Source organism: Eschrichtius robustus, chromosome 4 (genome assembly GCF_028021215.1).
Source record: "Eschrichtius robustus isolate mEscRob2 chromosome 4, mEscRob2.pri, whole genome shotgun sequence".
NCBI classification, from domain to species: domain Eukaryota; kingdom Metazoa; phylum Chordata; class Mammalia; order Artiodactyla; family Eschrichtiidae; genus Eschrichtius; species Eschrichtius robustus.
The window spans coordinates 56,745,585-56,772,330 of NC_090827.1; positions in this window are offsets into that span (position 1 = coordinate 56,745,585).

Here is a 26,746-nt window from a genome sequence, read left to right on the forward strand (position 1 = left end):
ATTCAAATACATACAACACTTTAAAAATATATCACTGACAAATTTTTAAGGATACCTCCCTCTGTTGTGAGATTCGTATAGGAGAGTCATAATAGCTTCTCCAAATATCTGAGGTTGACTTTATTCATTCATTTAACAAACAAACATTTATTGAGCACCAATATATGCCAGGCATAGTTATAGGTGTGGGGTTACACTAATAAACAAAATAGGCAAAGTTCCTGCTCTTGTGGAACTTACATTTCAGTGGGAGAAACAGTAAACCAATAACTCAATAAAGGTATAACATACAACATGTTACTAAGGGCCAAGACGGAAAATAAAGCTGTATAAAGGGCTAGAGAGTGATTAATTTTGGAATAGGAGTAGTTAATATTTTACAATGTGTGGACAAGAAAGTCCTCTTTGATGAGGAGACATCTGAACAGAAACGTAAAAGAAGTGAGGGAGGGAACCATACTGAAATCAGGGGGAAGAGCATGGAAAGTGGAGGGGAAAGCAAGTGCAAAGGCCCTGAGACGGCAGTGTGCTTGGTGTGTCCAAACCACAGCAAGGCGGCCAAAGTGATTGAAACAAAGTATAAGATGAAGGATTAGAAAGTATGCTTTTTTAAGACATCCAGCTTTAAACTATGTAATTATCTATTGGTCTCCTTATGAAATGAAAGAACGAATCCAAAAGGTGAACACATTTCAGGCGATCTTTGCTCCTATGAAGTCTCTCCTCCATCACTGCTGGGTCTGTCATAAGGGAGTCAGAAGTAGTGATGAAAGGCTGGCCAGCCCAAGTCGTTATCTGGCATTTAATTGGCAAGAAATTATAGCTGCATTTTAGTTACATGGCTGCAATTTAAATATTTTTACAATTTTAGACAATAATCCTGAATGATTATGCATTTTGTGAACGAGAACTTATGCTTCAATTGTATGTGGCAGAAAAATGATGTCATCGAGAAAAAAAGTTTATCTTGAGAAGCTTTAAACAGTATACTCAAACTGATCTTTAAGATAGTTCATAGTCTGTTCACAGAGTCTTAGAGATGTACTCCAACTCTCCACTGATTATTTCAGCCAACGGCCAATTCCTCCTATGACTTGTAAAATATTGAGTAGAACACTGCTTCAAATGACCACCCATTACTGCCGCATCTTCTTCCTAATTCACAGGAGAGGTTTTTGTTTTTATAAATGAAGAAGTTCATAAATTACAAACTCACTGATATGATAATATTTCTTGCTTTCATGGTCTCAGTTCTTGATAAATAAAGTATCAGAGTTCTTTGAAAAACATTATGTATTGGACCTTTTCTTTTTTTTAATATATTTATTTATTTACTTTTGGCTGCGTTGGGTCTTTGTTGCCGTGCGCGGGCTTTCTCTAGTTGCGGTGAGCAGGGGCAACTCTTTGCTGTGGTGCGCAGGCTTCTCTTGTTGTGGAGCACGGGATCTAGGCGTGTGGGCTTCGGGAGTTGTGGCACGCAGGCTCAGTAGTTGTGGCTCGCGGGCTCTAGAGCGCAGGCTCAGTAGTTGTGGCGCACGGGCTTAGCTGCTCCACGGCATGTGGGATCTTCCCAGACCAGGGATCGAACCTGTGGCCCCTGCATTGGCAGGCAGATTCTTAACCACTGCACCACCAGGGAAGTCCCGGACCTTTTCTTACTGAGAAAGAAAAAATGAATACTCTGGAAAGAATGGAACTTTGCAATATTATTTGTTGAATATCTGACTTTTTAAAGATGGTTTCCTTATTATCAGAATCAATATGCATACATTTTATTAATAAATAAATTGTTTTAATTGCCAAATTAGTACACATTAAAAAAATGTTCACTGTGCTCCAGGAACAGTGAAAAACACTTGACAGTCATGGGGTCAGTTTATCATAATATAAGCATCTTTTTGACCATGAGGTGACTACTTGTCTGTTCAATTCTGACCACCTGCCTTATGAGAGAATGAAAGGCACCAGCAGAAAACAGATCAGATGGCAGAATTTGGGAAAAAGCCAGTTTGCAGAATGTGAGATTCTACTGAATATATTATCAAAAGGTCCCATATTGAACTTTTTTGAGCACATAGAGGAGATGGCTATGGTAATTAACTGCTGCAGTTTGGTTGAAGTTTAACCACTGGTCATTATTTCAGTGAGATGGTATAAACCTCTTTCTTAGTTTAGTGAGAGTTTATTTGAGCTTATTCAGAAATTCCAAAGAAATTCAGACATCAGAAATTCAGAATTTGATTAGGAAGAGTTTCCCACAGGTGTTAGGTTAAAATCACAAAGTACTTTAAATCCATGATACAAGTCAACCCCAACCCTACCCTTCAGGTTCCCTCAGTGCCAATTTTTATGTGATCTCATAAAATAAGAACCTTGCTTAAAACCGTATTCTACAGAGCCAAATTTTAAGAGCTATAGGGAACTCGACTGAACATAAGAGTTTTTATAAAAAGTTTTTCTTAGATCAACTATTAGATTATTTCTGGAAAAGGTAAAGAACTTAGTTTCCAATTTGTTTAAATGGGGTTGAAGGAAAGGGGAATTTTTTTTTTTTGATATTCATTAGGAATCTAAATGTACCAAGGAGGGCTGTAAAATCATTTTATTGAAGCTCATTTAGATTGGAAGCAGAGGAACATCTGTAACTACTCTGAAGGGGACTCTGGAAGAACTTTTTATGAGTAAACCGGGATTGTTGCTTTTAATTATTTGAGTGCATAGCTTATTCAGTAATGTGTGTAAAGAGCTATTTAGCTACCACCTCCAGGCCACGTCACTGAAATACAAGAGGATCTTTTTTCAGCTCACTTTGCTTGTGCTCTGTAATTTAAAATATAGTCTTGAACGTAACCGAAGCAAGTCAAAGTGTGATTTGTTTGCAGCAATGACTTACTGTGAAATTCCTTTGTGGATTTACTTTTCTGTGCATCATTTCACAAGACTCAGAAATAGCTAAACTGTTTTGTTTTATATTGGATTCCAAAGGCGTAGTATTTTTTTTTTCTTCAGAACTACTCATATGTAATTTTTTTTTGGAATTCTGCTGCAGGGGTTTCCATAGTTGAACTTTGGCTTTAATTCTTAAAACATTTAAACTGAAGTCCCATTAGGTATTTTGTTTCTGAAGGAGCCAACATCATATGATTCCAACATTAAAAAATAAAGTGATGTCTTCAGCCCCTAAGCTGTAACACTGAGGAGGGTGAAGGATCACTGCACATTTATTAACACAGCCCTCTATGTTTGCTTACGAAAGGTGGCTAGACCATAACTTACTGTCACATCAGTCCTTATTTGACAGAGAAGACATTTAATGAATGAAAGGTCATTATATTTTACCCTTTTTCTTAATCAAACATGTAAAGGGAGCCTAGATAATGACACACACAGCATTTTACTGCATTTTAAATGCAGTATGTTTTATTCTATAGGATGCATCTTAATGAGGGAGAATCATTCTAGAATTTCTGCTGAATAGAAAAGTGTCAGGATTTGCAAAAAGGGTTCTTAGGATAAAAGGAGTCTCATTTCAAAATGTAAGAATTTTTTCATAACTTAGATATAAACAATTAACAGGAATTAACCATGTCTCAAGTCACAAGACCACATAAGGCATGGCTAAAATAGCGTTAATAATTTGTGCAAACAAAGCCACTATCTTTGGTTAGATTTTTTTTAACCTACTTAACTTGAGGATAACTTGACTTTCATGGAAATTCACTAAACTATGTCTTTCTGACCATTCTGGCTAGAGCTACAATTAGAGAAGATGAATTTTCAGAAGAACAAGCTTTAAATTGGTCACTCTGGCATGGCAGATTTTATTATGGATGCCTATGTACTCTTCAGAAAGACACTTCTCGACTCCCTGGGAAGAAAGCATATGACTGAATTTCAGTAGTTCAGTTTTTACATTAAAATATGGCCAGTGAGGGGTTCCAATCTGTCAGGGAAAAGTGGCCATGCGGCCAGAGTTATCATTTTACTTTGGGGGTCTTGTGTTTGCCAAGTGGTCAGCCAGCTGTCCAGGCTTTTAAAATGAGGAAACTGAAAAATCTGAGAGGTAAATTGCACTGAAACATATAATATTTATTAAACCTGAAGGATTTTTAATAAAATTAAAGAGAGAGAATTGCTGTTTTGAAATACGGAGTCTTAATAAATATTCTCTTAAATTTTATGTAAACAGTTAGGTAGGAAATCAAATCTCACATAGCTGTGAGCATTGTTTCATGGTACAAAGAACATGGGCATGAAGGCTGATAGGCCTGATTTCAGTTTGCCACTGCTATTCAGTAGTTGTATAAACTTCTCTCTGAGCCTCAGTTCTACTGCCTTTAAAATGGGAAGAAAACAATAATATATAACAAAAAAAATTTGTAACCATCTGTAGTAATGGACATTAATTAAATTCATTGTGGCAATCATTTTGCAATATATACATGTATCAAAATCATTATGTTAAGCACCTAAAACTAATACAATGTTATATGTCAATTATCTCTCAATAAAAAAGACTATGAAAGTAAACCAAAAAATGTACTTTGATAAACAGTAATATATTTAAAGCTCTTGGCAGACAGAAGACAATAAATTACAGTAAACTATTTAAATGTACCTTGAAGGAATAGCAGTTAGAGGCTGTGACTTGAAAATAGATTGCTAATTACTTGTTAGCATATACCAAAAAGGGTCATAATTTCTGAATATGTGTAAAGTATCAATGCAAAACATTATCAAAAGCCTGTCTTTTCATCTGAGTAAGGAGGTTGGAAGTTAAGCCTTAGGAGTAATGGCTCCAAACCAAAGAGATTTTCTTGCTAATAAGGTTAGATTTGTCTTGCCTACTTTCTTGGGGAAGCCACAGGGAAGGCTGCAGCGCAAAGTGCCAGCCAGTCACGTTTGCATGAGATAAACAATCAGTTGTGAGCTCAGTGTGTGATTCTCGTTAAATTCCAGACATTGGAACAGCTCCCGAAATGCATTGCCACGACCACTGCTACCAATCTCTTTTGCATCTCATTGGCATTTGAGGACGTTAATTGACTCATTATTGCAATTCATATTCAGGAAAGGAAGTTGATTAAGGAAGGCAGATGCAGACTCTCCAGACACATTCATAGCTGCGTTGTTTGTCCCCGCAGTTTACTTGAGTTATTAGAATATTTAGGAAGCTATAGCCAGAGGGACAGGGAACGTGTCCCACTGTCACCCTTACAGAATAGATTTTTACTAAAAACAATATAATGTTTGAATAACCTTATTCTACCTTCACGTCTAAATAGCAAAGTTATTTTCTTAGCTCTTTTATACTAATTATAGCCACTCCATTTTATTTTAATTGCTCTTCTGGAAAATTGGTTTCTGATCCTTATGTTGTATCAAGAAATACTTTTTAAAAGTTAATAAAAAGTACCTCTAGACTCTATTGGGTTAAAGAACATTTAAATATTAAATAAAATTAGTAAAATTTTATCAACAGCTGCAATTCTTAATTTTGCAATTCTCAATTTTGATTAAGATGTGATAAACTTATAGATCAAATGTATTTCACTATTCCTTTAAATGGTTGTTTCCTTTTGTTACTTTGCTGATCTTTAAATAATTGGACTAATTTCTATTTTTTATGTCTAATATTGCATTCAGATAGTTATATATATAAGCATATATGTCTGTTGGATGAGAGCTTTCTATTTCTATACTTGGAGTCACCTGCATTTTGAACAGAGTCTGAGACGTATTCTCAATCATTGATTCTCAGTAATTTGGGCAATACTTTCATAAGTAAAATGTTATATAATTCTGAGGTCAGTTTAGCAAAAATCATATAATTCACTTGCTGCTCTTTATATTGAATTTCCTTAATAATAATTAATTTTGAGAAAGTTATTTTTTTCTCTTTACCTTAAATTTGAAAGTATTGTTTGGACCTTACAATGAATAGTTTTATTACCTAAAAGAAACAGAAATTGATCTATAAGAATTTCATCCAAAACAACTAATCTTACAAAAATCTTGTTTGGTATTAAGCATAGTAATCATTGTCATTTAACAATATCTTTCCTTTCCCAACTAGCTATTGCTCAGAATTAGCTAATTTTATCTTCTTCACTTGGTCTGTATCAATTAGCTTGAAAGCATAAAAACATGTGTACAGTTAATGCATTTTCTTACACATATATAGATGTACATGAAATAGAGATGAAAGGCAAAATTTAATAGATCTTTATACATTGCCCCAATAGTTTTTCTCCACTAATTTCTTTTGACTCCACAGCAAACAAATCAAGGCTCACTTTCCTCAAATATTATTACTTTTAAGTGTTAGTAACATTTCAAAGTGTTTTTTCTACAAAACTTCAATTCAATAAAAATTTAATGAGTAATTATTATATATGTGTCAGATATTTAGGGGTGGGGCAGTGGTCATAGATTAATAATGCATAATCTCCACTGTCCAAGAGCTTACATTCCAGTGAGGGGAGAGGGAAGCACATACAAATTTCCATATAATAATACAAAGCATGATATAGATACTTCAACTGAAGAATAACCAAAGTTAAACAAGAACTCCAAGGAATGGACAATTGACTGATAGTCATTTTTAGAATCTAAAAGGAAGATCAAGGAAAGTTTTGTGTCTGGACCTTAAAGAATATATATGAATTTGATTACAAGGAAAAAGAGAGTCATTCCAGGTGGATGAAATACCTTGAACAAAGGCACAGAGACAATGCTCTGGGAAGAATAAGTAGTTCTGAAATGACTGAAGCTTAGGGTAACTGAAAGTGAGCCAAGAGATGAAGCTAAAAGGTAGTCAGAAGTCAGACTGGGGAGGGCTTTGAAAGACACATTCAGGAGTCTACACTCTATTTTACAGACGACTTAGAGCTATGAAGTTTCCAGCAGGACATAGAGTGTGGTGACGAGAGGTTACCTGAGCAGATTGTATTTCAGAGAGCTAACCCGGTTACAAGCAGATTTGATACACTGTAGTAGGAAAGGCTTGGAGACGCGATGTTAGGGAAAGTGATTAGAAAGGTATGACCAAAGTCCAAAGTGGCTAATTACCAGCCCCAAAGAAGAAGCAGTGGGCATAGAAAGTGGAGCACGTGTGTTTGCGGAATGGAGATACAGAGCTCTCTGTGATGGGGAACTAGGTTTAAGTGTGAGCGGAGGATGGCTGGGGAAAAGGGAGAGAATAACAAAATGATAATAACTGCAAGATTCTTAAATGAATTATTGGCTTTATGATTGATATGAGAGAGGGACGAGGAGAGAGAGAAGAGAATATCTAGATGAGGAAATATCCAGCAGGTCATAGTAAATGTGGGTCAGGCCTAGAAATTTAGATTAAGTCTCTCAAATAGAAATGGGAATTGAAGCTTTGGGGGCAGATGAAAGCATCTGTGAAGATGGTCATACCATTAATAGAAGCTGGAAGATGAGACTTTGCAAAAGCCTATGGGAATGTAATGGCCTGATGGAAGGAAAGGAGTCAGCAAAGTCTTCTTGCTCTCACAAAACTTTAGTTTATGAAGACCCAGAAAACATGGCAAGCTTAAAGTCCAGGCAGCACGAAAAAAAGAGACCAGACAGACACAATTACAGGCAAGGCAAAGGCAAAAAGTCTCATTTTTTATTCAAACATTTGTTCATTTCTGCAACATTTACTGTGCATCTCTATGAGCCAGACATTGTTGCTAGGTCTCAAAATATATATGATAGCCCTAAAATTCCAGACTATTCTAAGTAATCTCATGCAATCCTTTATTGATTTTTTCTTTCCTCACATTTCCATATTAAGGATTAATACTTATTAAAGCTTTTCCCTCCTTGTGTAAATATAATTATCATTAAAATATGACTATAATAAAAGTAGTATTTGATAGTCTAATCATACTTTTATAAATATTTGTTAATCCTCCCAGCAATCTTGTGAGGTTGGCAAGACAAGTATTGTTATCGTATTTTATATGTGAAGAGTGAAATTACCAAACACAGTGTCTTGAATGCAGTAATTACTCAATAAATATTTATTTGAATCAATTCTACAGACAGGTTGTTGCAAAAATCTCCCCAAAGAACCAGGTTATAAATTTATATAACCATCTTATAAAATTTTATATAAGCATCTCCCATCATCCAAAAAAAAAAAAGACTCCTTAAACTTAGAAAGTAAAAATCAGGTGAGATGGTATCTAATTTTTGTCGAACCAAAACACTACATTCTCTCTCTTCTCCTCACCATCACTAAATACCCCCTAACCATACGTGTCCCAACTCCAATTTAGATATTATGCCCAAATAATGTCCCTTCCAGGTCTCAGAAGCCTACCTCTATGAAATAAAAACTATCTTCTATGTTGTTCTCCCCTTGCCTTTAGCTTTCATTGTTTCCTGTTCATAGAGAAAATTTATTCACTGGAGGTCTAGAATACTAGTTACTTCCAATAAATGTCACAGTATTCTCTTCCATTAAATTTTTTTTTTTTTTTTTTTTTTTTTTTTTTTTTTTTAGGGCTTCCCTGGTGGCGCAGTGGTTGAGAATCTGCCTGCCATAGCAGGGCACACGGGTTTGAGCCCTGGTCTGGGAAGATCCCACATGCCGCGGAGCAACTGGGCCCGTGAGCCACAACTACTGAGCCTGTGCGTCTGGAGCCTGTGCTCCGCAACAAGAGGCCGCGCCAGTGAAAGGCCCGCGCACCGCGATGAAGAGTGGCCCCCGCTTGCCGCAACTAGAGAAAGCCCTCGCACAGAAACGAAGACCCAACACAGCCATAAATAAATAAATAAATAAATAAATTTATTAAAAAAATTTTTTTGAAATCCCACAATGATACTTTCTGAAAGACACTAATTTGCTAAAATTGTCCAAGGGCTTCATATTAAGATAAATACCTGAAGTCAACCCTGTGTTAAAGGGCTCATATTATATTTCCAAAGCAGGTTTAAAAAATAATTACGTCTATGTGATAGCTTCAACCAATTGATAAAGGCTTCCTGAAACACTGGGTTAAGAAGAGTTTAGTGAGAAAAAGTGCTATGAGTGATTGTCAATGTCTGGCAAAGACACAGGGGAGGAAGGGGTAAAACATGTGCTGAGTATTTCACTGTCTTGTTCTAAGGGCAACTTGAATCAGACTGCTGGGATCAGATTATGAGATTTCCGGACTGAGTACTGTGATGTTCTGCTCTCTTAAAACAAGGTCAGGCCTAGGGATAAAGTACCCCTTTAAGTGAGGAATGTAACCTTTTGCTAAGACATCTGGCATGTAGTGCTGAAGATGGCAGTTAATGCTTTAATCAAACACAGAAGTAGAAAACTGTTTTAGTCAATTCCTAATTGCATGTTTGCAAATACTTTTAACCTAAGTCTCAGTGTTTTCTGCGCTAACCAGCTGACATTGATTGCAGAGGGAAGTGATGGGAAATTTAATTCAAATGAAAACTAAGCAATTGTTTTGAATTTGTAAAATAAATTCCTCTCTAGGGGGCCTGTGGAGCTAATGGGAATGGGTGTTAGACATATAAATCCCCACACGCATCAACGTAAACAGAGATAACTAAACAGGACTGGTTATGATAATAGAGAAAACTCTCTAGAGGGCTTCACACAAATGGACACATCCAAATGTTATTTTGTTCGTTAAGTTTTCCTAGCATTGAACATCTCTGAAGCCTGTTTTATCTTAAAACGAATTGCTGCCCCAGACACTCGATCATTCCCTTCAGAGCCAGAGTTGCCTCCAATTTAGTGACTTACTCAAGGTCACTGAACATGAGGGGCAGAGTAGAGGATATTTCAAAGGCTTCTGAGTTCCAGACTGCTGCTTACCCACTGAACCTCACAGCGGAAAATGTAGAAAACCTGCAGATCTATTTATCTACATATTTTCTTTGGCTGAAATTGTGCATTTATAAATTGAAACCTGCACTCATGTCATGGTCCCTTCATTTCAAAGCAGTTAGAAAGAATTTAATTCAACCTTGGGCAATTTATGTTTTTAAATCATTCTGGAATTATATAACCTGACATAGAAAGACCTGTAGATTCCACAGTGCAAAATGCAGCAAGAAAATCATTTAAAAGTGAGAACAACAATGAAAGATATCAGGTATTCTAACATGATTTGATGAAAGTGAGTCATTGAGTCATGAAAACTGTCCATATTGCCCTAATACTATTACTCCATCTAATATTTCAGATTGATTTGTTTTCCAGAATACTTGTTTTTACTTCCTGTGTCTCTTGCATCAGAAACAGCATGTCTGCAACCAGTTAACCTGCAACAACCAGAGCCCAATCAGGAAAATAGAAGCCACTGTAGATCTCCCAAATGAAGACATTTAATTCAGAGTTACATGGGTTATGGAAGATCTGAAAGTCAAACAGGAGATGGTGAGACAAACCAAAGATCAGCAACAACAGAAAGTACCACCCCTAAAGCTGGAAGAACAAAAGAAAGAGGTGGTGTTTCCAGAACCCAGAAGCCAGGGCCATTCAGCAGGAGCTAGAAGGCTGTGAAGAGTTGCTCACAGAGAGCACTGTCCAGTAGAGGCTGGCAACTGGAGGAGGCCAGCCACATGTGGAAATGCCAAGGGAGACAAGGGCGGGGGATGCTCTGACTTCCCGTTCTCACCCTCCACTCTTCTAGGGGAGATAGGCAAGAACATTTTAGATGGATAGAGTATACAGATACATACAGTAGGATTATACTAAAAGTAGGAAAGAAAGTCTTACAAGGAGCAATCTCCAATTTCCCTTTTACAAAAGGCTTTTTTGAATGTGTCACACTGGTTCTTCTGGAGTAGAAATTATACCTTCTTGGCTTCTATACTGAATTATGTAGTGGTCTTTATAGGCTAGAAGTAAAGCTTCCAGATATGGATTCTTTTTTTACAAAGAAACATAATGAGCAGTCTGTGCTCTTCTTGTTCTGAGTTATGATTGTATATATGAAATTTTACAAGTAAAAACAACATCCTAAACTACAACTGTAATCACTAGCACTAAAGATTTACCATAAGGTTTCAGAAGGTCAGGTCCAGAAGGGATCTAGGAACTTATGTGTTCTAACTTTTTATTTTAGATCAGGGGAAACTGAGATCTCATGAGAATATGACTTGCCTATGACCGGTCATTTCCATCTATCACATTCCCAGTTGCTGGTGTCTGTACTTTCAAAGTACTGGGCTATCATTTTATTTTCTTTAGATAAATGTATGTATTTTTTTCTTTTTTTAAATTGAAGTATAGTTGATTTAAAATGTGTTAGTTTCAGGTGTACAGCACAGTGCTTCAGTTCAGTATAATATATATATATTAATTCTTTTTCAAATTCTTTTCACTTACAGGTTATTACAAAATATTGAGTATAGTTCCCTGTTCTATATAGTAGGTCCTTGTTGGTTATTTTATATAGAGGAGTGTGTATATGTTAATCTCGAACTCCTAATTTATCCCTCCCGCCTTCCCCTTTGGTAAACATGTTTCCTTTCTATGTTTGTGCGTCTATTTCTGTTTTGTAAATAAGTTCATTTGTATCTCTTTTTTTTTAGATTCCACATATAAGTGATATCATATGATATTTGTCTTTCTCTGTCTGGCCTTACTTCACTTAGTATGGTAATCTCTAGGTCCATCCATGTTGTGGCAAATGGCATTATTTCATTCTTTTTTATGGCTGAGTATTATTCCATTGCATATATACCATATCTTCTTTATCCATTCATCTGTCGATGGACATTTAGGTTGCTTCCACATCATACTTAATGGTGAAAAGCTGAAAGCATTTCCTCTAAGATCATGAACATGACAAGGATGCCCAGTCTCACCACTTTTATTCAATGTAGTTGTGGACGTCCTAGCCACAGCAATCAGAGAAGAAAAAGAATAAAAGGAATCCAAATTGGAAAAGAAGTAGAACTGTCACTGTTTGCAGATGACATGATACCTCATAGAAAATTCTAAAGATACTACCAGAAAGCTACTAGAGCTCATCAATGAATTTGGTAAAGTTGCAGGATACAAAATTAATGCACAGAAATCTATTGCATTTCTATACATTAACAGTGAAAGATCAGAAAGAGAAATTAAGAAAACAATCCCATTTACCATCACAACAAAAAGAATAAAATACCTAGGAATAAACCTACCTAAAGAGGCAAAAGACCTGTACTCGGAAGACACTGATGAAAGCAACTGAAGATGATACAAACAGATGGAAAGATATACCATGTTCTTGGATTGGAAGAATCAATAATGTTAAAATGACTATAATACCCAAGGCAATCTACAGATTCAGTGCAATCCCTATCAAATTACCAATGGAATTTTTCACAGAACTAGAACAAAATATTTTACAATTTGTATGGAAGCATGAAAGACCCTGAATAGCCAAAGCAATCTTGAGAAAGAAAAATGGAGCTGGAAGAATCAGGCTCCCTGACTTCACACTATACTACAAAGCAACAGTAATCAAAAGAATATGGGCTATCATTTTACCCATCTAATAGGGTGACTTTGTAATTTATGAAAATTTTCAATGTTCTATTGAACTTTTTGATTGAAGATAGCACTTGAGCAAGTCAATAAACAATGAGAATAAATATTCATCAGTTCATTATCCATTGTCTGTATGAGCAAATGGTAAAGATTGCCAGCTCCTGAGAATGACTGCTTGATTTCAAACTCTAATTCATGATGCCAAATGTGACCAAAGATGGATAGTTGGCAGCTGCCTAGCTTCTCCAGACCTCATTTTCTTTATCTGTAAAATTAGGACAACCAGAGCACCTACTTCATGGGGTTGTTACAAGAAATGAATGAACAGAAATGCATGGAAAGGACTTAGACTTATCAACTGTGCATAATATGTTCTGTTATTAATGCTAGTTGTTAGTATTGGGTGTTTTGGATTCTGAGTATACTGTACATTTACATCTTCCAAAACAAAACTGGAAAACATTGCCCTAATCCTAACCAGTTGGAGACACTAAATTTTGCATCTACTAAAACTTATAGTTTACTATAGGACAGAAAGAAATTTATATTTGAGAAATGGTTAAACTGAGTTACAAGACAAGAGTCAGGTGATATAAGAAGATTTGTCCTTTATCAATAAAGAGTTCATAAGAAGTTTAAAATGAGTTGCTAGAAGCACAATCTTAAAGCAGGAATACACAAAATAGCAAGCAAATAAGTTTTTTAAGGCGTATAGCCAAAAGCCCAAAGCCTATATAGACCAGAAGCTTTTAAGTCACCCCTTTATGGAAGATTTTGGAGTAATTGAGGTGGTTGGATTTGCTTGGATGGGAAGATTTGGCCCCTTTAGAAGCAGAGATACTGTTGAGATCTATTTTTTTGTCACATTTTATGACAGAGTTTTGCTTGTTATCTTCAGCTTGGCAGAGTGTGGTCACAAAGATGCTTATATCTTCTAGGCTGCCTCTCCCTGAAGGATTCACAAAGAGGGAAACTATTGAAATTGTTTCTCTCAATCTTGAGATTTTTTTTTTTTTTACATTACTTTTGCTTTAGCAAAATGCATTTATTCAAGCACAGTCTCGTCTGCACTCTAGAAAATGTGACACCATTTTGCACTGAATTTTTTAAAAGCAAAAAAAAAAACCCCGAAAAACTGGGCAATTAAAGATATAACTTCTTGTGATTCTGTTCCAATAATCTTGGAGAATTGTTATACTGTAAACCCAGAAAATTAACATTGCCAGATAAACAGTCTGATTATATCTGGCATGATCAAGGTTTTGCGGTGAGAAAATGTAGTTTCCTAAGGCCTCTGACAGAAAGCTACTCTGAGACCTTTTCAAAGGTTTTTCAGAAGTTATTACTAGAGATTAACTATGGCATGAACAAAAAGGAATGAGGTCTTGTTTATAGTTAGCCTGTGGCTCTGAGTTAGCAAGTTCTCTCTTAAATGATCAGTATTTGAGTTCTGGGTGTTAATGAGCGAAGGTTAGCCAGAGGGAATGTGGATGAGGGGAGGAAAAGACTCAATCATTCTCCACGGGTTGGGGGGGGGGAGGGAATAAGCATTAACATAAAATCTCAATAACTTTTAGAAGTCAAATTATGTTTTAATCAATGCCTCCAGAATAAGCTGAAGAAGTCCCACTGACGTTCTCAGCTGTAAGAGTAGAAGTCTGGTTTCACATTTGCATGATTTTGAAGGTCAAATGCCTGCTATCCAAGTCTTACTGATCCATATGGACTAGAAATGCCACAATATGCAATCATCATGAAGGCAGATTGTCTCCTGTAAATCTGTCCTTGCTGTAACACATTCAGAATGTACCGTATTGGCTAGATTATAAATCCTTTCAGGAAATTCATGCACATTTGTAGAAGCAGCTTCACGTTGATGGATGATGGCATAGGTGTTCAGAGAACCCTTAAAATAATTTATCGTACGTATAAATCTGGTTTTCCATGTGTCTGGATTTCCTATGATTCCTGTAACCAGGTATACCTGTAACTCAAAATCCTATTCCAGAAATAAGTCAAACCATCTTTGGTCTGCTCCCATGTTTTCTACAGATATAGCACCTGTGGATTTTGTATTATTCTGAATCACAACTTTATTTGCTAAGTAGAAACTCCCTTAAATGGACATTTAAACTTTGAGAAGGTATTCATCAAAGGATTCTTCTCTATATTTGTTTATTTCCATTAAATAATCAATGTCTCTGGTATGCTTAAAATATTATTCATTTTATAATTATTTAAATATACACAACATTTTTAGAAACACAACCATTGTATAAAAGAAAGACAAATGATTTGATGGTGATTCCAAAAGATTCCACTGTGTTGTGGAAGTTTAATAATTTTTATATACCTATTTTTATGGATCTTCTAGTATGTACTAAATATTATTGAACTCAACAACTTCCACTGTACTCCAAGCAACTTTCTTCACTTTATTTACAGAAAATAAAATATCCCTCCTTCTCTCTTAGAGATCATGTACCCCTACTAGCATTTGTGAAAGTAACATTTTCCATACTTGTAAATAGATATATTAGAACCATTCCATGAATACTCAGGAAGTACTTTCCAAAACAAAAAAAAAAATGGTGAGTTCTAATTTCAATTGCTTGAAAACATTATATATCATCAGAATTAGAAGGGGTTGCTTTTAAATAAATACTCTTATTTACCAAACAGAAACTGAAGTCCAAATTGAAGCAACCAAATACAATCAAATGGTGAGTTTGTGACTGCCTTATAGCTAAGACTAGAACTTGAGTTGGCTTTCAAATTAGTGTGTATGTGTTTTCTACCATGTTGCAATGCCTCTCAATCTAAAAAAGTAATATTTTATAACAAAAATCAGATGCATTTTTATATACTAACAATGAACTACCTGAAAAAGAAGTAGATGAAGCAATCCCATTTACAATACATCAAAAGTAACAGAGTACTTAGGAATAAATTTAACCAAGGAAGTGAAAGGTCTGTTCACCAAGAACTACAAGACATTGATAAAAGAAACTGAAAAAGACACAAATATATGGGAAAATAGTCCATGTTCACGAATCAGAAGAGTTAATGCTATTAAAATATTACTACTACCTCAAATCATTTATAGGTTCAATGCAATCCCTAACAAAATTCCAGGGGCATTTTTCACAGATATAGAAAAAACTATCATAAAATTCATATGGAACCAAGAAAGACCCCAAACAGCCAAAGCAATCTTAAAAAACAAAGCTGGAGGCATCGCACTTCCTAGCTTCAAACAATATTATGAAACTATAGGAATCAAGACAGTATGGTAATGGCATAAAAACATACACACAGAGCAATGGAACAGAATTGAGAGTGCAGAAATAAGCCCACACATATATGATCAACTAAAATTTGACAAGGAAGCCAAGAATATTCAATGGAAAAAGAGTAGTCTCTTCAATAAATGGTGTTGGGAAAATTGGATATCTACATGCAAAAGAATGAAACTGGTCCCTATCTTATACCACTCACAAAAAAAATAACTCTAAATGGATTAAAGACTTAAATGTAAGACTTGAAATCATAAAATTTCTAGGAGAAAGCATAGGGGAAAAGCTCCTTAACATTGGTCTTGGCAATAACTTTTTTTAATATGACACCAAAAGTATAAGCAACAAAAGCAAAATTCAACACGTGTGTCTACATCAATCTAAAAATCTTCTGAACAGCAAAAGAAACCATCAACAAAATGAAAAGCAACCTACAGAATGGGTGAAAATACTTCCAAATCAGATATAGAATAAGGGGTTAATATTCAAAGTATACATGGAACTCATACAAATCAATAGCAAAAGAACAAACAATCTGATTTAAAAATGGGCAGGGGACTTGAATAGACATTTTTCCAAAGACGACATACAAATGGCCAATAGGTATATGAAAAGGTGCTCAACATCACTAATCATCAGGGAATTGCAAATCAAAACCACAATGAGATATCACCTCACACTTGTTAAAATGGCTATTATCCAAAAGACAAGAGATAACATAAGTTCTGGTGAGGATGTGGAGAAAAGGGAACCCTCAGGTACTGTTGGTGGGAATGTAAAGCAGTGCAGCTACTATGGAAAACAGTATAAAGGTTCCTCAAGAAATTATAAATAGAACTACCATATGATCCAGCAATGCCACTTCTAGGTCGATAGCTGAAGGAGATGACATCACTATCTTAAAGAGATATCTGCATTCCCATATTCACGGCAGCACTATTCATAATAGCCAAGATATGAAAAAAACCTAAGTGTCTGTTAATAGATGAACGGACAAAGAAATTGTGATATATATATACATATGCATGTGTGTGTGTGTGTATATATTTATACACACACACGCACACACTGAATATATACGGTGAAATATTATTCAGCCAGGAGAAACAAGGAAATCCTGCCATTTACAACAAGATGGATGGACCTTGAGGGCATTATACCAAGTAAAGTGAGTCAGACAGAGAAAGATAAATACTGTATGATCTCACTTATATGTGGAATCTAAAAACATTGAACTCTTAGAAACAGAGAGTAGAATGGTGGTTGCCAGGGGCTGAGGGGTGGGAGAAATAGGGAGATGTTGGTCAAAGGGTACAGACTTTCAGTTATAAGATGAATAAGTTCTAGGGATCTAATGTACAGCATGGTGACTATTGTTAACAATACTCTACTGTATACTTGAAAGTTGTTATGAGGGTAGAGATTTAAGGTTCTCACCTTAACAACAACAACAGCAGCAGCAAAATGGCAATTATGTAAGGTGAAGGATGTGTTAACTAACCTTATTGCGGTAAAGCATTTCTAAATATATGTGTATCAAATCATCACATCATACACCCTAAGCTTACACAACGTTATATGTCAGTTATCTCTCAATAAAGCTGGAAAAAGAAAAGAGTTAATGAGAAGCTGAATAGATATTTCACAAGTTGGTTTTTGTTTGTTTGTTTTGTCCAACTGATGTCTTGTTTTGCACTCTAATTGGTTTACTTATGGCACTTCCCAGAAAGTAAGATATCATTCATTCATTTATTCAATCATTCCACAAACATATCCTGAGAACTGGTTGTATAACAGGCATTCTAGTGGGTGATACTTCAGAATTTACAATCTAGTAATACAACCCAGTGTACAGCAACAAAAGAACAGATGAACAAAGGGCTTCCTAATACAATCCTTGCATTTGTTTCTCCAAGTAGCCTTAAAATAAGATGTAAATTCTGGAGCCACACTCCCTGGTCTTGATCTCAGCTGCTTGCTCTTAGGAAAATTACTAAGTCTCTCTGCCTCAGTTTCCTAATATGTAAGATTATAATACTTTCCTTATAGATTTGTTTGATGATTAATTAACCGGGTTAATAAACTCACATAACGTGAAGATCTTAGAATCATGCCTAACGTATAAGACGTGTTCAATAAACGTTAGATAGAACGATTATTATTCTTATTATTACTTTTATTACCATCAACAATAAAAATTCTCTCCATAGATAGGCTCCAGGACAACTATGGTCTGAACTCCATTTCATATTCTTTTAATCCCTTCCAATTCCCCTACCTCCCCATTAATTCCCACAGAGTATCTCAATTTAAGGTTCATTTTAATGGCTATTTCTGCAAAGAGAACATTTAGCAGTTTGGTGATGAAATCAGGGCAGCTTGAGATGTCGCACTCTAACTAGTTACACTGCACAAAGCCTAACAGTTTGCTTTCTGTTTTTAAAGAAGCGTTTCGTTTAGCCATCCTTGTGGCGGCACATGTAATTGAAAAGAGGCATATGGAGACCAGCATGGAAGCCTAACAAACACTTCAGAGTGCCTTAAAAACTATGCTAATCAGTTTGGGAAACCATGTTTTAGTCTTAAAAAAAAAAAAAAAAAAACCCTCAAAACTCCTCAAACCTAAGGTGACTTTTAAAGAAATGTAATCATTTCATTGATATTACCTAACACTAGTTTATTTCCTCTGCCCTGGCAGATATTGGAAATCCAATTAAATCATATAAAGAAGAAGAAACGAGAACACCCGTGACCTGCAGTTTAGTGGAGCAGAAATGAACTCCTGAGGGAGGTAAACCAGGACACGGTCAGAGTGTAGACTGCCTCTGTTGCAGGACAGGGAGAAGCCACACTGGCTCACAACGCTCCTCCCCCTGCAAGAAGGCACTGAGCATTACCTGAAAACAAGAAAGACATCAGATGAACAGACCTTTATAACAGAATGTACATCTGCCAAGACAAAAATACACGACAAGCTTCTGGTGCTGGCACGTTGACAGTATGAGCAAGCTGTCTTAGTAGTGATTTTGCAAATCATTTGAGTTTAAATTCTATATAGGCCGTAGGGCCCCTGGAACATCACTTTCTATATTTGGCTTCCTCATTTAGCTGTGTTTGGAATAAATAGGCTATGGGTAAAAATCATGCCCTCTAAGAGTTTTGCATACACAGACTAGTTTTGCATATATATTAATATGTGAACGGAGTGATTGATGTTAGCCTATGCACACGCGCGCGCACACACACATACACAGAAGCTTTCTAAATGTATTTTTAAGTTGTTTTCCTGTGTGACTTTTTCTCTTCTCTCTTTTTTTAAGTTCAGCTCTCTGGCATTTAGTAACCCACAAGCTGCTGTTTCTTTTTCCAAATAAGTTCAGCTTGATGGAGAGGCCAAGAAATATGAGCCCAACTGATGATTGCAATCTCGAAAGAAAATATGCTTTTTATCAGAGACCACATGTTACCAATGCCAATTAAAGTAAAACTGGGAGATTTTCTCTGATACCAACCTGGAGAGGAGTAATGGTGAGCCAAGTATAAAAAAAGAAAAAAAAAGTAAGCTTCAGGTGGAATTGTCAGGATGTCCATTGAGATGAAATGCAAAAATTTAAGGTGGAAAGTGTTACATGCATTGCAGATTTAGCAATTTGTCAACCACCTAGATAAGAAGTACAAAGGCAATGTCATGGACTTTGATTTCAGCTGATCTAGATGAAATCCCGGTTCTGCCACTGACTGCCGGAATCACCTTCACATCTCTGAGCCTTAGTCTCCTCATTTATAAAGCAGGAATCACAAAATTCTGTTTGGATTTTTAAAAAGTGATAATGTGGATTAGAGCACCAGTTTCACAATATTTGCTGATAAATGTTGAAAGAGAGAGAAATTGATTCATTTGTAGACAAATGCTTCAATAAGGAGATCATGTTCCTTTTCTAAAATGTTATGGGCAATCATTTAGACCCATTCATCGTGCAAACATATTAAGTATTACGTGCATTACTTCAGTGCCTTTCAAAGGTTGACAAGGAGTATTGTAATGACGTGATTACGGGAAAGTTTTATTTCTGACATCAATTAATGACATACCCATGAGGTCATATGATCACACTCCATCAAAAAAGAATCACTTTTTCTACTAGCTTGGGAGGTGCAAGATGTCAAGGTGAAAAGGTTCACTTTGGGGTTTCTCTGACTTAGCTTCCATCATCCCTAAAGTGTTTATGCCAACTTTAAAAGATTATGGTAAGGGTCAAATGAGAGGAACCATGCAAAATTGCTTATACCCAGATATAGTAAAGGTGAGCTCCTTTTCCTTCTGGTGAGTTGAGTACCTTTTATATTCTTAAGAACTAGTAGGAATTTGTTGACTCAATGGGCTGGGTCTGAAAAATAGGTACAAGAGCTGAAATTCTCAGATGTAGATCTTGAAACATTTTTGTGCTTACCAAAATGTTGAACTTGAGAGATTTCTTAGAAGTTGGTGAAAATAATTATTTAAAAAGTTATACTATGTAGGATGTAATAATTATGATCTGAAAACCAGGTACTAAATATATACTTTTTCATAATAAACATGTTTTTTATGTAGAACTACCACTTTTCACTTTTAAACCTTTTCAAAATTTATAATGAATAGAAGACACTTGTAGTGTGCTTTACTTACTCATCATTTATTTGAATACTTAACTCTACTAATCCTAAGATTCTGGAAATTATTTCTTTTTAGAAAGATTCACTGTGCATATTTGTGGGAAAAGACCAACAATCTCTTACTTAAATAAAATGATTTAAGGAAATAAAAACTTCCTTAAATCTCTTACTTAAATAAAATTTATTTATTTTAAATAAAATAATATAAGGAAAATTATATTATTTAAAGTCAATTAAGGAGTTTGGAGTTTCAAGAAGCAGATAATCAGGTCATAAATGTATATCTTGACAAAGCCTGAGCGAGCGCTAAGGTCAATGAAGGAAATGGGTTTGTATTAATGTGTCATTTCAACTCCTCATATTTGGACTTAATCACAATAATCATGTGCATTTTGTTGACTTTCCTGGGTATTACGCTCTCCCACCTCTGAGAGTGAATATAGAGTTACAAGCTCGAAAAACTAAACATAGTATAGCTGGGCTACAACTTTGTTTGAAAAGAACATCAGTTGAGAAGTTCTTCTGTATTTTCCTATTATATAGATCCTTCACAGTGTTTTATTCCTCTTCCCACATAGCTCTAGTTTTCTGAAATTACATTAAGAGGTTCTCAGGAAAACAATATAAATTTCACTCATACTATTCATCTGAGTTAGTCATGAAAATAAAGTTATTTTATTTCTATAAAAGTGGACTCAAGTTGAGTACACACAAAGACAAGATAATAATACCCACTTTTCAAGCAACCTGGATATTGCCGTTATCAGCTACCAAAGGACTGATCTGAACAGAATGTAATTTGTTTTCGCAAGGGGCATATATATGTGGATCTATCAGCCCATTATTGTTTATCTTTACAGTTATCCTGTGTTGGTGGACTTTGCTAAAAATGATGAAAGCACATTGTTAACATAATTATCTATTATAGAAAAATAAAAAGCAATGTAAATATTCAATAAGGTTAAAATAATTATGTAACAGTATATAATATTTTTAATATTCATGTGATTAATTTTTAAAAATTTGACTTATAGGCACTCATAAAAAAAATTCTTGGGTTTCACCTCCTACCAATTAAATCAGGGTTTTCAAGGAAAGAAGTAGATAATCTGCATTTTTAATAAATAAATAAATCAAGTAACTTTGGAGAATGTTGTACTAGAATGCAACCTTAATGTGAAAGCAGGACTGTTATTGTTTTGCTTGCTACTATGATGCTCTGTATATCATAGGCATTCAATAAATTTATGCTGAATGAATGAACTTATCATCCTCTATGGAAAAGTATGTTATTTTAAATAATGATTGTAGAAAGTATATAATAACACCAAAAGGTGCTCTTGATATAATATTTAATGAAAATAGAAAATAAAAAATTGCACTCATTCTAAGGCTACAAATATTTAAAAAGACATTTTAAATGAAAAAAACACACCTTAGGCATCACCAGTATAAGAAAAAAATAATACATAGAATTTCACCAGAATTAAAATTTTTGCTTTGCAAAAGACACTATCAAGGGAATAAAAAGATAGGAGAGAAAATATTTATGAATTTAATATCCAACAAAGAACTTTACCAAGAATATGAAAAGAACTCTCAAAACTCAACTGTAAGAAAACAAACATAATTTTAAAATAGGCAAAAGATTTGAATAGATGTTTGACCAAAGAAGATATCTAGGTGGCAATAAGCATAAGAAAAAAATGTTTAACATCATTAGTCATTAGGAAGTGTAAATTAAAACCAGTATGAAATTCTACTACACATATGTTAGTATAGCTAAAAAAAAAATTTGACAATACCAAGTGCTGATGAGGATTCAAATTAGAACTCTCATGCATTTCTAGTAGAGATGCAAAATGTTAAAGTCTCTTTAAAAACAGTTTTGCAGTTTCTTATAAAGTTAAACCTACACCTACCACATGGTTGAACAATTCCACATCTAGAAATGAAAACATATTCACACACAAAATAATCTGTACATTCATGTTTATAGCAACTTTATAATCTCTAAAAACTGGAAACAATGCAAAAGTACTAAAACTGGTGAATGGTAAACTGTGGTATAGCCATGCAATGGAATACTCAGCAATCCAAAAAAAAAAAAAAGGATTATTGATCCATGCAACCACATGGATAACTCTCAAATGCATTATGCTAAGTGAAGGAAGCTAGGTACAAATTGCTACAACCTGTATGATTCTACTTATACGACATTCTGGAAAAGGAAAAACTATAGGGACAGAGAATAGATCAGTAATTTCTAGGCATAAGAATGAGGGGAGGAGTTGACTACAAAAGGATAACATAAGGGTACTTTTTTAGGGTAATGGAACTGTTCTGTATCTTGATTGTGGTGATGATTATGTGGCCATGTGCATTCATCAAAATTCAGAGCTATACAAAAAAATAATGAATTTTATCATATATATACTAAAAAAAATAAATTTCAAGAAACGGAAAGAACACCCAAATGAAATATAGTAGTCATTATGATATGGTGGGGTGAATTTCTTTTTTTCCCCTTCACTTTCCAAATTTTTCTCTGATGTGGTTGAAATAGTTATTTAAATAATAATTAAATTATTTATACATAAAGTAAAAGATTGTATAATAACACTACGTTTGATTAGCAGAGTCATGTGTCATTTGGTCTTCCTCATAAATTAACATTGCATTTGCTTTTGCAGAATTAAGAGTTACTCATTACTGGTTGCATACCAACTGATTGAAAAAAGGGGTCAACCAATTACATATTTTCTCTATATGACACCCATCTGTTTAATTGCTGTACTTAATAAAAATATAATCTTTCTCTATATGCTCCTTCTTTGACTCAAGCTTTTTGCCTCTTCCTCTTGTTTGCTCCTCTCACATCCACACCCATACACGTACATATATGTACACATTACCACACACACTGAGACACACTTGTAACACATTGTGAAAAATTCCTGCACATTGTTCAAAATACAGCTTTGAAATTATCTTTCTTGGAATCCCTCTTTGATTCTTCTGCCGAACTTTCCTTCCATGGATTTGCCCCAAAGGCCCCTTCTCTCCCTGCATGGCAGAGTTCACCTTGAACTTACAATATTGAATTAAAATGCTATTTTCAGGTGACTTTACTCACCAACTAGATTATAAGGTTCTTACAGCAGCCTGTCTAACATATTTTTATACCCCCAACAATTAGACAAAAGCCTGGAACGTGGTAGCTACTTGAAACATTTGTAATGTCCCAGGCTGAATTGAATAAACCTACTGTTTTGTGTTTATTAGCTAATTATAGTGGTATAACCATATTTTAGTTGTACAGACAATCTTTTTTTAAAGAAAATCTTTTTTTAAAGGAAAAAATCCCTCATTGCTAGATACTGGGGATATTGGTGTATGTCTTGTTTGAGTTGGACAGATTCTTAGAACCATACACCTTGCTGGGCTCATTCACTGAGTGCCTCTTATGGGCAACATCCTGACAGCTCAGGGAAGGTATATTGTCATAAACCCTTTAATAATGCTAATAACATGGCTGCTTTCTAAGACCTTGTTAGTTACCTTAATTTACTATTATTTTTTCAGAAAAACTGTTAAGAAACCAAATAAAGCAGGTTTAAAATTCATTCACTTTAAAAAGCTAAATACTACATAGAGTCTCTGTAAGAATCATATGATGTTACTTTCTAAGCAACATAATAATGTTCCAGTCTCCCAAAGAGCACAAGATCATAAATTCATAAAATCAAAATAGATGCAAGAAAGCTACCATCTCACCCCATTATTTTATTTGTAAATTAAATCTTATACACACTTTATCCAGCTATTTAATAGCAGAACCATAATCAACACTTAGAGTCACTGAAACATACAGTACATAGATTAGTAATTCTTTTTAAAAATAGAACAATGAGGAAAAATAAGAATGTATCAGTGTACAATATGAGTTACTTATAAAAACCATATGATCATCTCAATAGATGCAGAGAAAGCTTTCGACAAAATTCAACACCCATTTCTGATAAAAACCCTCTAGAAAGTAGGCATAGAGGGAACTTACCTCAACATAATAAAGGCTATATATGACAAACCCACAGACAACATCGTCCTCAATGGTGAAAAACTGAAACCATTTCCATTAAGATCAGGAACAAGACAAGGTTGCCCACTCTCACCACTATTATTGAACATAGTATTGGAAGTTTTAGCCACAGCAATCAGAGAAGAAAAAGAAATAAAAGGAATCCAAATCAGAAAAGAAGTAAAGCTGTCATTGTTTGCAGATGACATGATACTATACGCAGAGAATCCTAAAGGCACTACCAGAAAACTACTAGAGCTGATTAATGAATTTGGTAAAGTAGCAGGATACAAAATTAACGCACAGAAATCTCTTGCATTACTATACACTAATGGTGAAAAATCTGAACGAGAAATTAAGGAAACACTCCCATTTACCATTGCTACAAAAAGAATAAAATACCTAGGAATAAACTTACCTTAGGAGACAAAAGACCTGTATGCATACAACTATAAGACACTGATGAAAGAAATTAAAGATGATACCAACAGATGGAGAGATATACCATGTTCTTGGATTGGAAGAATCAGTATTGTGAAAATGACTATACTACCCAAAGCAATCTACAGATTCAATGCAATCCCCATCAAACTACCAATGGCATTTTTCACAGAACTAGAGCAAAAAACTTCACAATTTGTATGGAAACAGAAAAGACCCCAAATAGCCAAAGCAACCTTGAGAAAGAAAAACAGAGCTGGAGGAATCAGGCTCCCTGACTTCAGTCTATACTACAAAGCTACAGTAATCAAGACAGTATGGTACTGGCACAAAAACAGAAATATAGATCAATGGAACAGGATAGAAAGCCCAGAGATAAACCCACGCACATATGGTCACCTTATTTTTGATAAAGGAGGCAAGAATATACAATGGAGAAAAGACAGCCTCTTCAATAAGTGGTGCTGGGAAAACTGGATAGCTACATGTTAGAACACTCCCTAACAGCATACACAAAAATAAACTCAAAATGGATTAAAGACCTAAATGTAAGGCCAGAAACTATAAAACTCTTAGAGGAAAACATAGGCAGGACACTCTACGACATAAATCACAGCAAGGTCCTTTTTGACCCACCTCCTAGGGAAATGGAAATAAAAACAAAAATAAACAAATGGGACCTAATGAAACTTAAAAGCTTTTGCACAGCAAAGGAAACCATAAACAAGACAAAAAGACAACCCTCAGAATGGGAGAAAATATTTGCAAATGAAGCAACTGACAAAGGACTAATCTCCAAAATTTACAAGCAGCTCATGCAGCTCAATATCAAAAAACAAACAACCCAATCCAAAAATGGGCAGAAGACCTAAATAGACATTTCTCAAAAGAAGATATACAGATTGCCAACAAATACATGAAAGGATGCTCAACATCACTAATCATGAGAGAAATGAAAATCAAAACTACAATTAGGTATCACCTCACAGCCGTCAGAATGGCCATCATCAAAAAATCTACAAACAATAAATGCTGGAGAGGGTGTGGAGAAAAGGGAACCCTCTTGCACTGTTGGTGGGAATGTAATTTGATACAGCCAGTATGGAGAACACTATGGGGGTTCCTTAAAAAACTAAAATTAGAACTACCATACGACTCAGCAATCCCACTACTGGGCATATACCCTGAGAAAACCATAATTCAAAAAGAGTCATGTACCACAATGTTCATAGCAGCTCTATTTACAATAGCCAGAACATGGAAACAACCTAAGTGTCAACTGACAGATGAATGGATAAAGAAGATGTGGCACATATATACAATGGAAACAAAATTGAGTTATTTGTTATGAGGTGGATAGGCCTAGAATCTGTCATACAGAGTGAAGTAAGTCAGAAAGAGAAAAATAAACACCGTATGCTAACACATATACATGGAATCCAAAAAAAAAAACAAGAAATGGTTATGAACAACCTAGGAGCAGGACAGGAATAAAGACGCAGATGTAGAGAATGGACATGAGGACAAGGGATGGGGGAAGGGTAAGCTGGAATGAAGTGAGAGAGTGGCATGGACTTATATATACTGCCAAATGTAGAATAGATAGCTAGTGGGAAGCAGCCGCATAGCACAGGGAGATCAGCTCGGTGCTTTGTGACCACCTAGAGGGGTGGGATAGGGAAGGTGGGAGGGAGATGCAAGAGGGAGGAGATATGGGGATATATGTATATGTATAGCTGATTCACTTTGTTATATAGTAGAAAC